General features: G+C 39.8%; 1 pseudogene; it reads right to left on the reverse strand.

Annotated features, from left to right (window-relative positions):
* Positions 1 to 883: 883 nt before the first annotated feature.
* LOC124979468 (U6 snRNA-associated Sm-like protein LSm6) overlaps positions 884 to 14,617 on the reverse strand; it is a 149,571-nt pseudogene continuing 135,837 nt past the window's right edge.

Consider the following 14,617-nt stretch of genomic DNA (forward strand, 5'->3'; position numbering starts at 1 on the left):
CACATATTATGTGGAGTTAGAGATTTGGTCAAAACCAAGGTATGGTGTTGTGCATTTTACCAATCTCCAAGATTGAAACATTCAGTTAGGATTTTATAACTCTTCTTGTTTCTGGAGATTTCATTAAGTCTTAAGATACAATATTATCTTTCTGTTATTAAGTCCAGCTCACTCCCCTAAATACCAGACCAGTATATCAAGCCACCTCCCCTCTCCTTGAGCATCAAGAGCTTTCAAATTCAACATCTCTAAAACTGAGTTCTAGATCTTCCCCTAAACCCACACCTCTTGTAATCATCCTGGTCTCAACAAACACAAACTCCATTCCTCCAGTTGCTCAGAGGAAAAAAAAAAATGGAGTTATTCTTCACTTTCCTTTTTTCTTTTTCTTCCTTTCTTTTTTTTTTTTTTTTAACTTTCTTTTTTAGTACTTTTAGTGCCCTATATGCTGACACAGAGGCAAAAGAAAATGATGAAACTTCAACATAAAAACTCTTTAGAATTCAATCCCACAATTTTATACATCTACTTTATTCACATGTCAATGAAAAACCACCAACTACTATGAAAACAGAACAACTTATATCACGGATGAAAGTTCATTAAGAACACATTCAGCCAGGTGTGGTGGCATGTGCCTGTAATCCCAGTGGCTCGGAGGTTGAGGCAGGAGGATTGCGAGTTCAAACCCAGTCTCAGCAATTTAGTGAGGCCCTAAGCAACTCAGCGAGACCTCGTCTCTAATAAACTATGAAAAAGGTTGGGAATGTGGCTCAGTGGTTAAGCACCCCTGGGTTCAATTCCTGGTACCAAATGTAAAAGCAAAAACAAAAACAAAACACACACACATCCAACTATAAAAACAATGGCTTCCTTGGTATCTTCACATCCTTCTCTTCTGTGTACTTATATACAATACATCATATCCATAGACAAATACACCCCCATATTTATTCTTCAGTTGTCCATTTTTATACTTTTCTGCCTGATCCAGGGCTATATTTATGTAGCCATCCAGGCAAGCCAAGACCTCTTGATAATGTACTCCAGAATTTAATTTTACCACAACTGGCCATCCAAAACTTTGTTAAGAAGTCAATTGGTGTTTGCTTCTGCAGGGCTCATTTTAACAATCTTGAGAGGCAGGAAACCTGAATTCTAATCCCAGCTGATACTTAGCCAGGTGACTTGAGTAACTCATTATTCCATCTCTCATGGGTCCAGGTTCCTCGTGTCTCTGTAGGGATACAGAGCTATCTCTCCTGGTGCCCCATGAGCCCACCCTCCGTGGGCAATTACAGTCCTTCATTCTTTTTTCTCTAACACAGTACAGATAATCCATTATCATATTCTATTACATATTCTATTGTCTATTCTGATTATTGCATATAAATTGAACAATAAAATATGTGTTTTTTTGTGTCTAGTTTCTTGGCATTTTTTTCAAGGTTCATACCTAGTGTAGCATGTATCAGGAATTTGCTCCTTATTATGGCTGAATAATAGCCCAGTGAACTGATAGAACACATTTTCTTTACCATTCGCCCACTGATGGACATTTGGGTTGCTTCTACATTTTGGCTGTCATGAATAGTGCTGCTATGAACATTCATATGCAACTTTTTGTTTGAACACTTGTTTTCATTTTGAGGGGATATTCACCTCAGAAAGGAATTTCTGGATCATTTAGTAATTCTATGTTTAATTTTTTAGGGAATTGCCAAACTGCTTTCCACAATGGCCAAACAATTTTACAATACTACCACCAATAAATGAAGGTGTACATTTCTTCACAACCATGTCAACATTTATTATTTTTCCTCTTCTTTTCTGTTGTAGCTATTCAAGTATCCTGGTAGGAATAAGACGATACCTTGTGATGTTTTATGTGATATCCTTTTTTTTTTTTTTTTTCCAATTTTTTTTATTTTTATTTATTTTTTTTAATTTTTTTTTATGTTTACATAGGATAATGATGTTTATTTTATTTTTCCCCTCCCCCCCAACCCTCTCAACCCTCTTTTCCCTCTACACAGTCCTTCTTTCCTTCATTCTTACCGCTCTCCTTAGCCTAACTCTAAACCTAACCCTAAACCTAATGCTAGCCCCTCCCACCCCCCATTATATGTCCTCATCCGCTTATCAGCGAGATCATTCGTCCTTTAGTTTTTTGAGATTGGCTTATCTCACTTAGCATGATATTCTCCAGTTTCGACCATTTGCCTACAAATGCCATAATTTTATCATTCTTCATTGCGGAGTAATATTCCAGTGTATAAATATGCCACAGTTTCTTTATCCATTCATCAACTGAAGGGCATCTAGGTTGGTTCCACAATCTGGCTATGGTGAATTGAGCAGCAATGAACATTGATGTGGCTGTATCTCTGTAGTATGCTGATTTTAAGTCCTTTGGGTATAGGCCAAGGAGTGGGATAGCTGGGTCAAATGGTGTTTCCATTCCAAGCTTTCTGAGGAATCTCCACACTGCTTTCCAGAGTGGCTGCACTAATTTGCAACCCCACCAGCAATGTATGAGTGTTCCTTTTTCACCACATCCTCGCCAACACCTATTGTTGCTTGTATTCTTGATAATCGCCATTCTAATTGGGGTGAGATGAAATCTTAGGGTAGTTTTGATTTGCATTTCCCTTATTACTAGGGATGTTGAACATTTTTTCATATATCTGGTGATTACTTGTACATCTTCTTCTGTGAAGTGTCTGTTCATTTCCTTAGCCCATTTGTTGATTGGATTATTTGTATTCTTCGTGTAGAGTTTTTTGAGTTCTTTATAGATTCTGGAAATTAGCGCTCTATCTGAGGTATGGTTGGCAAAGATATTCTCCCACTCTGTAGGCTCTCTCTTCACATTTCTGATAGTTTCCTTTGCTGAGAGAAAGCTTTTTAGTTTGAATCTATCCCAGTTGTTGATTCTTGCTTTTATTTCTTGTGCTATGGGAGTCCTGTTAAGGAAAGTCTGATCCTAAGCCAACAAGTTGAAGATTTGGACCTACTTTTTCTTCTATAAGATGCAGGGTCTCTGATCTGATTCCGAAGTCCTTGATCCATTTTGAGTTGAGTTTTGTGTAGGGTGAGAGATAGGGGTTGAATTTCATTCTATTGCATATAGTTTTCCAGTTTTCCCAGCACCATTTGTTGAAGAGGCTATCTTTTCTCCATTGCATATTGTTGGAACCTTTGTCTAGTGTGAGAAAATTGTATTTATTTGGGTTTGTGTCTGTGTCCTCTATTCTGTACCATTGATCTACCTGTCTATTTTGGTACCAATACCATGCCGTTTTTGTTACTATTGCTTTGTAGTAGAGTTGAAGATCTGGTATTGCAATACCCCCTGCTTCGCTCTTGCTACTGAGGATTGCTTTAGCTATTCTAGGTTTTTTATTCTTCCAGATGAATTTCATAATTGCTTGCTCTATTTCTGCAAGGTACATCATTGGGATTTTAATTGGAATTGCATTGAATCTGTATAGCACTTTAGGTAATATAGCCATTTTGACGATATTAATTCTGCCTATCCAGGAACATGGGAGATCTTTCCATCTTCTAAGGTTTTCTTTAATTTCTTTCCTTAGTGTTCTGTAGTTCTCATTGTAGAGGTCTTTCACCTCTTTTGTGAGATTGATTCCCAAGTATTTTATTTTTTTCGATGCTATTGTGAATGGGGTAGTTTTCCTAATTTCTCTTTCTGAAGATTCATCACTTATGTATAAAAATGCATTGGATTTATGAGCATTGATCTTGTAACCTGCTACTTTACTGAATTCACTTATGAGTTCTAAAAGTTTTCTGGTGGAATTTCCAGTTTCCTCTAAATATATAATCATGTCATCAGCGAACAGGGATAGTTTGAGTTCTTTTTTCCCAATTCGTATCCTTTTAATTTCTTTGGTTTGTCTGATTGCTCTGGCTAGCGTCTCAAGGACGATGTTGAATAGAAGCGGTGAAAGAGGGCATCCCTGCCTTGTTCCAGTTTTTAGGGGGAACGCTTTCAGTTTTTCACCATTTAGAATGATATTAGCCATGGGCTTAGCGTAGATTGCCTTTATAATGTTTAGGAATGTTCCCACTACCTCAATTTTTTCTAGTGTTTTGAGCATGAAGGGATGCTGTATTTTATCAAATGCTTTTTCTACATCTATTGAAATAATCATGTGATTCTTAACTTTAAGTCTGTTGATATGGTGAATGACATTTATTGATTTCCGAATGTTGAACCAACCTTGCATCCCTGGGATAAAACCCACTTGATCGTGGTGCACTATCTTTTTAATATATATTTGTATGCGATTTGCTAAAATTTTGTTGAGAATTTTTGCATCGATGTTCATTAAGGATATTGGTCTGAAATTTTCTTTCCTCGATGTGTCTCTGTCTGGTTTAGGTATCAGGGTGATATTGGCTTCATAGAACGAGTTTGGGAGGGTTCCCTCCTCTTCCATTTCATGGAATAGTTTGAGGAGTATTGGAATGAGCTCTTCTTTAAAGGTTTTGTAGAACTCGGCTGAGAACCCATCTGGTCCTGGACTTTTCTTTGTTGGTAGGCTTTTGATGACCTCTTCTATTTCATTGCTTGAAATTGGTTTATTTAAGTTGTGTATGTCCTCCTCGTTCAGTTTAGGTAGTTCATATGTCTCTAGAAATTTGTTGATGTCTTCGAGGTTTTCTGTTTTGTTGGAGTATAGATTTTCGAAATAGCTTCTAATTATGTTTTGTATTTCACTCGTGTCTGTTGTGATGTTTCCTTGTTCATTCCGAATTTTAGTAATTTGAGTTTTCTCCCTCTTTCTCTTTGTTAGTGTGGCTAAGGGTTTATCAATTTTATTTATTTTTTCAAAGAACCAACTATTTATTTTGTTAATTTTTCCAATTGTTTCTTTTGTTTCGATTTCGTTGATTTCGGCTCTGATTTTAACTATTTCCTGTCTTCTACTACTTTTGGTATTGGTCTGCTCTTCTTTTTCTAGCGCTTTGAGCTGTAGTGTTAAGTCGTTTATTTGTTGATTTCTACTTCTTTTTTTGAATGCACCCCATGAAATAAATCTTCCTCTAAGTACTGCTTTCATAGTGTCCCAGAGATTTTGATATGATGTGTCTTTGTTCTCGTTTACTTCTAAGAATTTTTTTATTTCCCTCCTGATGTCTTCTGTTATCCATTCATCATATAATAGTGTATTATTTAATCTCCAGGTATTGGAGAAGTTTCCGTTTTTTATTCTGTCATTTATTTCTAATTTCAATCCATTATGATCTGAAAGAGTACAAGGTAGTATCTCTATCTTCTTGTATTTGCTAACAGTAGCTTTGTGGCATAAAATATGGTCTATTTTAGACAAGGATCCATGTGCTGCTGAGAAGAAAGTGTATTCGTTCTTTGTTGGATGGTATATTCTATATATGTCCGTTAAGTCTAAATTGCTGATTGTGTTGTTGAGATCTATAGTTTCCTTATTCAATTTTTGTTTGGACGATCTATCCAGTGGTGAGAGAGGTGTGTTAAAATCGCCTAGTATTATTGTGTTGTGGTCTATTTGATTTCTGTAATTGAGAAGGATTTGTTTGACATACGTGGATGAGCCAATGTTCGGGGCATAGATATTTATGATTGTTATGTCTTGCTGATTTATGCTTCCCTTAAGCAGCATGTAATGTCCTTCTTTATCCCTTCTGACTAGTTTTGGTTTGAAGTCCACATTATCTGAGATGAGGATGGATACTCCAGCTTTTTTGCTGTGTCCGTGTGCATGCTATGTTTTTCCCCATCCTTCACCTTTAGTCCATGGGTGTCTCTTTCTATGAGATGAGTCTCTTGCAGGCAGCATATTGTTGGATTTTTCTTTTTAATCCAATCTGCCAGTCTGTGTCTTTTGATTGATGAATTCAGGCCATTAACATTCAGGGTTATTATTGTGATAGGATTTGTATTCCCAGTCAATTGACTCATATTTGTTTTTGACATGATTTGGCTTCTCCTTTATTTGGCTATTCCTTTAGGCTAGTGCCTCCTGTTGCTGATTTGCATCGTTGTTTTTCATCTCTTCCTCATGGAATATTTTGCTGAGAATGTTCTGTAATGCTGGCTTTCTTTTTGTAAATTCCTTTAGCTTTGGTTTATCATGGAAGGATCTTATTTCATCGTCAAATTTGAAGGTAAGTTTTGCTGGGTATAAGATTCTTGGTTGACATCCGTTTTCTTTCAGGGCTTGGTATATGTTGTTCCAGGCCCTTCTAGCTTTTAGGGTCTGGTTTGAAAAATCTGCTGATATTCTTATTGGTTTCCCCCTGAATGTAATTTGATTCTTTTTCTCTTGCGGCCTTTAAAATTCTGTCTTTATTTTGTATGTTAGGTATTTTCATAATAATGTGCCTTGGTGTGGGTCTGTTGTAATTTTGTATGTTTGGAGTCCTATAAGCCTCTTGTACTTGGTTTTCCATTTCATTCTTCATATTTGGGAAATTTTCTGTTATTATTTCATTGAATAGATTGTTCATTCCTTTGGTTTGTTTCTCTAAGCCTTCCTCAATCCCAATAATTCTTAAATTTGGCCTTTTCATGATATCCCATAATTCTTGTAGATTCTGTTCATGATTTCTTACCATCTTTTCTGTTTGGCCAACTTTGCTTTCAAGATTAAATAATTTGTCTTCAATGTCTGAGGTTCTGTCTTCCAGGTGTTCTATCCTATTGGTTATGCTTTCTATGGAGTTTTTAACTTGGTTTATTGTTTCCTTCATTTCAAGGATTTCAGTTTGGTTATTTTTCTGTATCTCTAACTCTTTATTGAAATGATCTCTTGCTTCCCGTATTTGGTCTTTTAACTGTTGATTGGTGCGATCATGTAATGCCTGCATTTGCTCTTTCATCTCCTCCTTCAATGCCTGCATTTGCTCTTTCATCTCCTCATTAGCTTCCCTGATCGTTTTAATTATGTACATTCTGAACTCCCTTTCTGACATTTCTTCTGCTGTGCTGTCATTGGGTTTTATTGATGTAGTATCTAGGTTTGTTTGGCACATTTTCTTCCCTTGTTTTCTCATATTGTCAGTTGTCAGTGGGACCCTGAGATATTGCAGTTTTCTGCTATTGGCTTATCGTGTCCCAGTAGATTTCCAGTGTATCACCTCCCAGCCTTCAGTAGCCTGATTTCTTGGAGGAATCTGATAAAGCAGCTCATCCGAAGAAAACTGCCCCTAGCCCCCTACTGGTTCCACGGTTTGGAACTGGCTCTCTGCGGAAATGCTCTCACTGTGGGCCTGCACCGTGCAGCTGGCCGTGTGGGAAGAGCCCACTGCCGGAGTGTGGAAGGCTACCTTGGGAAGACTCTAGCTGCCCTGTCCGGCTCCAATAAGCCACCTCTATCTGGGCCTGCCACCTGGGCTGAGCTTTACCCAGTGGGCAGACTCACCCGTGGCTCTATTTCAGTCCGAGTCTCTCAATGCCTCCCCCTCTTAACTCCTGGGTTCTGGAGCGACCGGGGGTGCAGTCTCCCTCTAGGCCACCATCTTGGATCGCCCTGTGAAGAGAGCCCGCAGCCGGAGTGGGCAGAGCCGCCTGAAGAGGTCTCTGGCTGCCCTGCCCTGATCCCTGAGGCTGCTTGCAGATCGAGGCTCTCCGCTGGTTCGTTGCTGGAGTACACTGCGCTGCAGCGGCTCCGGGACTCGGAGCCTGCTCTGGTCAGAAAGGCTCTCACTAGCGGGCCAGTTCCGTTCCGAGAACCTGGAGAAGCTGGCTGTGTGGGCGGGGCCCACCGCCGGAGTGCGCAGGGCTGCCTGTGGATGACTCTAGCTGCCCTGCCTGGCTCCAATAAGCCACCTCTATCTGGGCCTGCCACTGGGGCCGAGCTTTACCCAGTGGGCAGACTCACCCGTGGCTCCACTTCAGTCCGAGTCTCTCAATGCCTCCCCTTCTTAACTCCTGGGTTCTGGAGCGACTGGGGGTGCAGTCTCCCTCTAGGCCGCCATCTTGGATCACTGTGATATCCTTAATGTCTAATATTTTCGTGTGCTTGTTGGCCATAGATATATCTTCTTTGGAGATATAGCTATAAAAATACTTTGCCCAAACCGAGTTGTTTGTCAGTCTTGTGGTTGAGTTGTAAGAATTCTTATATATTCCAAATACTAGACTCTTATCAGATATATAAATTTGAAATATTTTCTCCCATTCTTTCCATCATTTTTTTCACTTTCTTGATGGTGTTCCCTGATGCGTGGAATTTTTTAAATTTTGGTGAAATTCAACTTATCTGTTCTACTCTTTTCACTTGTACTTTTGACGTCCATTGTGAAAAGGTTAGAAAGATCTACTCCTATGTTTTCCAACACTTCAACAGTTTTAACTCTTTAATTTTAGTTCTATGATCTCTTTTGAGTTAAATTTTTGTAAATACTGTAAGGTAGAAGTAAAGATGCTATATATTATAAGTAAGCAATTGTGTCTTCCACCAGAATATAAGCTCCACCAAGTCAAAAAAGAATTTGTTTCACTACTCTATTGCTAGTCTGATCAATAGTTACTTGTACATAACAGAGGCACACCATTTGTGAAATGTGTTAATCACTTGGCTAGATAATGTTTCAAAAGAAAAGGTGACTGAGGTGGTATTTAATTAATATACTATTTGTATCATTATTCATAGATCATATTCTACCTCTGGCAACAAATGCTCAATAAATTTCACTACAGTTCTATAGCAATGTCCCATTAAAAAAAAAAAAAAGCCATTTGGCTTTTGTTCTATGATAAGCTAGGACACTATATTTTTTCAAGTTCCTTTTTCTTTACAAATTGAAAAAAAAATCTTAAAATGTGTGGAGTTTACTTTTAAAGAGACTTTCACTAAATTACATCTTGATCATTTTGGAACTTAAAGTCTCCTAAGGGATCAACTGACCAATAACTAAATCAAAACCTGATGAATAGTAATGAAAAAATAATGTAATTTTGGAATTTCGCTCACTGTAGTTTCTTTATTTACTGAATATATGTCAAATACTGTGCCAGACACTAATGACAAAAAGCAAAATATGAGAATAAAAATACACCATCCATTATACCAAACATTGCTATTAGACAATCAAGCACGCAGAGTAACTCACATATGGTGCAAAATGGTCATTCCTGACAGCAGCTAGCATCAGAGACACTGAATTCATTTCCTATGGACATTAAGGAGCACTACCCTCTCCTCCCCTTTTTCTCCAAAATCTCTCCACACTTTATTCTGTCTCTACTCCACACGAATATGAAGTGTTCCTCTACTATGCTTTTGCCATGTAGTTCATCTTTCAGTAAAATTGGAGAAGGCGGAAGACTTCCAGATTCTGGTGGGAAAGATGAAGGGAAAGTATCCTTCCCAGTTCAGTCTCCATGAAAGTAGTTTATAACACAAACCAAATCCTTTACCAGTGAGATTGATTATCTTTGTTGCAGAACTCTTCTGCTATTAATGTTACCAAAATATCTTCTCTTTTCTTTCCCTTCCTAAACTAAGCAAAGAAAAAAGAATCAAAATAGCTCATTCTGGTTGTGAATGACACAGGACCTCTGAAATAGGAACACATGCTCTTTCCTAGAAAAGTAAGTTAAGATATCAGAAAATCAGAAAATCTCATTTTGATAATAATGCCTTTTATTACTAATAGTGTCTGCCATAATAAATGATAAATCAAGCTATAGTTTTTTAACCAAATCAGGGCTGACAATCTGGTGGCACAGGTTCAAAGAGTCATATTAGTTGGTCATAATCCATGTTGGCCCTGATGCATTGGGGACAAGATATAGAAGTTGATAAACATTTTAAATAACCCATGTGTCTAAACTCAGGAGCACAATTTTTGGAGAAGATTTTTCTGGGGTCAATAAGAAACAGAGGATGAAACCAAAACCTTACCAGATGGAACTGACTTTTTAAATTATTACTCCAAATTAAATTTGAGTTTAATGTAAATACCTATAAAAGATCTCATTTACCCCCATTTTCTGAGGAAAACCCCAAGGCAATTTTGTTAGCCCTAGGTAACTAGTTTACTGAGTCAGTGAAAAAGCATCTTGGCTTCTACTTTTGTACACAATGGAGAAATATAATACATTTGGAAACAAAATGGACTCCCACGCAGAGCAATAAAACTAAGCCCTCTTTAATTACCAAAAGCACTATTATCCAAAATCCAAATGAATCCTGAACGTTGATCAATAAAATATAAAGAGCTCCAACTACACAAATGACTAAACTTCCATAGTGGGCAATCTTTTTTTTCAGAATTAAGAAAACAAAAGTGGCACATTAGTTTAATAAAACTAGGTTACTTCTAGGTATTAAGAATCTTGTTCTCTTCTGAACTCAAAAATCACTGTCTCTGAATTTTGCTTTATGTTTAGGCCCATATATGTGTACAGGTATATGGAGAAAACACACATACACACATACTCCTACTCTTACCAAATTATGAAATCATAATTGGTGAAGAATGGGGGGGATAGGTGTACTTTTCTTTAAAAAAGAAAAAAAAACACTAATGTTTTTATGAGGGAGAAACGGGAAAAAATTAATAGCCCTCCCAATCTTTTTTGTATAGTTCTTTTTAAAAATTTTTTCGTTTGCTCTTTTGAGTTATACATGACAATAAAATGTATTTTGACATATCATACATACATACATGGAGTGTAACTTCCATTTTTGTGGTTGTATGTGATGTGGAGTTACACTGGTCTGGTATTCATATGTGAACAGAGGAAAGGTATTTCCGATTCATTCTACTGTCTTTCTGATTCCCATCTCCTCTTCCTTCCCCCTACCCAATACAGTGAACCTCCCCCCAACTGCCTATTGTGAGTCAGCATCTGCATATCAGGGAGAACATTCAGCCTTTGGTTTTTTGGGATTGGTTTATTTCACTTATCATGATAGTCTCCAGTTCCATCCATTTACAAGAAAATACATAATATCATTCTTCTTTATTAGCCCTCCCAATCTTACCAAATAATAGTAACTCTGTCTCCTGTCATTGTAATCCTCTATTTCTGGTAATGGGCAGGCAATTCAAGGTTCGACTCCCTTTCAAGACATTCTTTTTTCTTCCGAAGATGTCAGTGTGAAGAGAAGCTGGCCACACTCCACTTTGGGGAAGCAGGTTGTGGTCCCTATGCTCTTCTTCCTTTTGGAGTCTAATTCCATTAACCTCAAGAAGCCAGCAGCCTCGGCCCTCACTAATGGGCTGTTATTTTACTCACAGTCTATTCTCCCCCAGAAAAGAATTGTGATTTCTCTCGGAAAACTTGTCTGCCCACGTCCTGTTCAGGACCCCTCTTATTTTCTCATGGGAGTTATACATCTCCTGTGGTTTTGCTATGATTCACACTTAATCCAGGATTAAGGGTCTTCTACCAGGTGCCTTGGAGGTGCTGGACCGTGAGAACAGTTTATGTGAATCACTTGACTGAACCAACTCGTGAAGTGGCAAAGGAGTGTGCATCACATGTATGTATAACTCAAAAATGTAACATCAGTGGAGTAGAGTCCAGTATGAGAACACCATACTAGACAGATCCTGATTGTTAAATGTAATGATGATAATAACAAATAGAAGAAAGAGCAACTAAATGATTAAAATCCATGTCATTACTCAAATGTGACTAAATTCTGTTATCCCCAGAAGGATGGACAGAAGAGGGGAATGTTTATTTAAGGATTTCATTGAAAACATTCTTGTATTGGATGAGGAAAATTTAACTGGATAACTTAAGCAAACAGAAAATTTAATGGGAACAGTGTACCTTGAGTTGAAGTCAAAGTGGAGGAGTTTTTTTTCCAGATACTTATGAAAATACAGACAAGCAAGTTACTTTCCTGGACTCCGGCTGCAGGATCTCTTCACGGGGCGATCCAAGATGGTGGCCTAGAGGGAGACTGCACCCCCAGTCGCTCCAGAACCCAGGAGTTAAGAAGGGGAGGCTTTGAGAGACTCGGACTGAAATAGAGCCACGGGTGAGTCTGCCCACTGGGTAAAGCTCAGTCCGGGTGGCAGGCCCAGATAGAGGTGGCTTATCAGAGCCAGGCAGGGCAGCTAGAGTCATCCACAGGCAGCCCTGCGCACTCCGGCGGTGGGCCCCGCCCACACAGCCAGCTTCTCCAGGTTCTCGGAACGGAACTGGCCCACTAGTGAGAGCCTTTAGGACCAGAACAAGCTCCGAGTCCCGGAGCCACTGCAGCGCAGTGTACTCCGGCAACGAACCAGCGGAGAGCCTCGATCTGCAAGCAGCCTCTGGGATCAGGGCAGGGCAGCCAGAGACCTCTTCAGGCGGCTCTGCCCACTCCGGCTGCGGGCTCTCTTCACGGGGCGATCCAAGATGGCGGCCTAGAGGGAGACTGCACCCCCGGTCGCTCCAGAACCCAGGAGTTAAGAAGGGGAGGCATTGAGAGACTCGGACTGAAATAGAGCCACGGGTGAGTCTGCCCACTGGGTAAAGCTCGGTCCGGGTGGCAGGCCCAGATAGAGGTGGCTTATCGGAGCCAGGCAGGGCAGCTAGAGTCATCCACAGGCAGCCCTGCGCACTCCAGCGGTGGGCCCCGCCCACACAGCCAGCTTCTCCAGGTTCTCGGAACGGAACTGGCCCGCTAGTGAGAGCCTTTCTGACCAGAACAAGCTCCGAGTCCCGGAGCCACTGCAGCGCAGCGTACTCCGGCAACGAACCAGCGGAGAGCCTCGATCCGCAAGCAGCCTCTGGGATCAGGGCAGGGCAGCCAGAGACCTCTTCAGGCGGCTCTGCCCACTCTGGCTGCAGGCTCTCTTCACAGGGCGATCCAAGATGGCGGCCTAGAGGGAGACTGCACCCCCAGTCGCTCCAGAACCCTGGAGTTAAGAGGGGGAGGCATTGAGAGACTTGGACTGAAATAGAGCCACAGGTGAGTCTGCCCACTGGGTAAAGCTCAGCCCAGGTGGCAGGCCCAGATAGAGGTGGCTTATTGGAGCCGGACAGGGCAGCTAGAGTCTTCCCAAGGTAGCCTTCCACACTCCGGCAGTGGGCTCTTCCCACACGGCCAGCTGCACGGTGCAGGCCCACAGTGAGAGCATTTCCGCAGAGAGCCAGTTCCAAACCGTGGAACCAGTAGGGGGCTAGGGGCAGTTTTCTTCGGATGAGCTGCTTTATCAGATTCCTCCAAGAAATCAGGCTACTGAAGGCTGGGAGGTGATACACTGGAAATCTACTGGGACACTATAAGCCAATAGCGGAAAACTGCAATATCTCAGGGTCCCACTGACAACTGACAATATGAGAAAACAAGGGTAGAAAATGTCCCAAACAAACCTAGATACTACATCAATAAAACCCAATGACAGCACAGCAGAAGAAATGTCAGAAAGGGAGTTCAGAATGTACGTAATTAAAACGATCAGGGAAGCTAATGAGGAGATGAAAGAGCAAATGCAGGCATTGAAGGAGGAGATGAAAGAGCAAATGCAGGCATTACATGATCGCACCAATCAACAGTTAAAAGACCAAATACGGGAAGCAAGAGATCATTTCAATAAAGAGTTAGAGATACAGAAAAATAACCAAACTGAAATCCTTGAAATGAAGGAAACTATAAACCAAGTTAAAAACTCCATAGAAAGCATAACCAATAGGATAGAACACCTGGAAGACAGAACCTCAGACATTGAAGACAAATTATTTAATCTTGAAAGCAAAGTTGGCCAAACAGAAAAGATGGTAAGAAATCATGAACAGAATCTACAAGAATTATGGGATATCATGAAAAGGCCAAATTTAAGAATTATTGGGATTGAGGAAGGCTTAGAGAAACAAACCAAAGGAATGAACAATCTATTCAATGAAATAATAACAGAAAATTTCCCAAATCTGAAGAATGAAATGGAAAACCAAGTACAAGAGGCTTATAGAACTCCAAACATACAAAATTACAACAGACCCACACCAAGGCACATTATTATGAAAATACCTAACATACAAAATAAAGACAGAATTTTAAAGGCCGCAAGAGAAAAGAATCAAATTACATTCAGAGGGAAACCAATAAGAATATCAGCAGATTTTTCAATCCAGACCCTAAAAGCTAGAAGGGCCTGGAACAACATATACCAAGCCCTGAAAGAAAACGGATGTCAACCAAGAATCTTATACCCAGCAAAACTTACCTTCAAATTTGACGATGAAATAAGATCCTTCCATGATAAACAAAAGCTAAAGGAATTTACAAAAAGAAAGCCAGCATTACAGAACATTCTCAGCAAAATATTCCATGAGGAAGAGATGAAAAACAACGATGCAAATCAGCAACAGGAGGCACTAGCCTAAAGGAATAGCCAAATAAAGGAGAAACCAAATCATGTCAAAAACAAATATGAGTCAATTGACTGGGAATACAAATCATATCACAATAATAACCCTGAATGTTAATGGCCTGAATTCATCAATCAAAAGACACAGACTGGCAGATTGGATTAAAAAGAAAAATCCAACAATATGCTGCCTGCAAGAGACTCATCTCATAGAAAGAGACACCCATAGACTAAAGGTGAATGGATGGGGAAAAACATAGCATGCACACGGACACAGCAAAAAAGCTGGAGT

This window comes from Sciurus carolinensis, chromosome 3, assembly GCF_902686445.1.
Source record: "Sciurus carolinensis chromosome 3, mSciCar1.2, whole genome shotgun sequence".
Taxonomy (NCBI): Eukaryota; Metazoa; Chordata; class Mammalia; order Rodentia; family Sciuridae; genus Sciurus; species Sciurus carolinensis.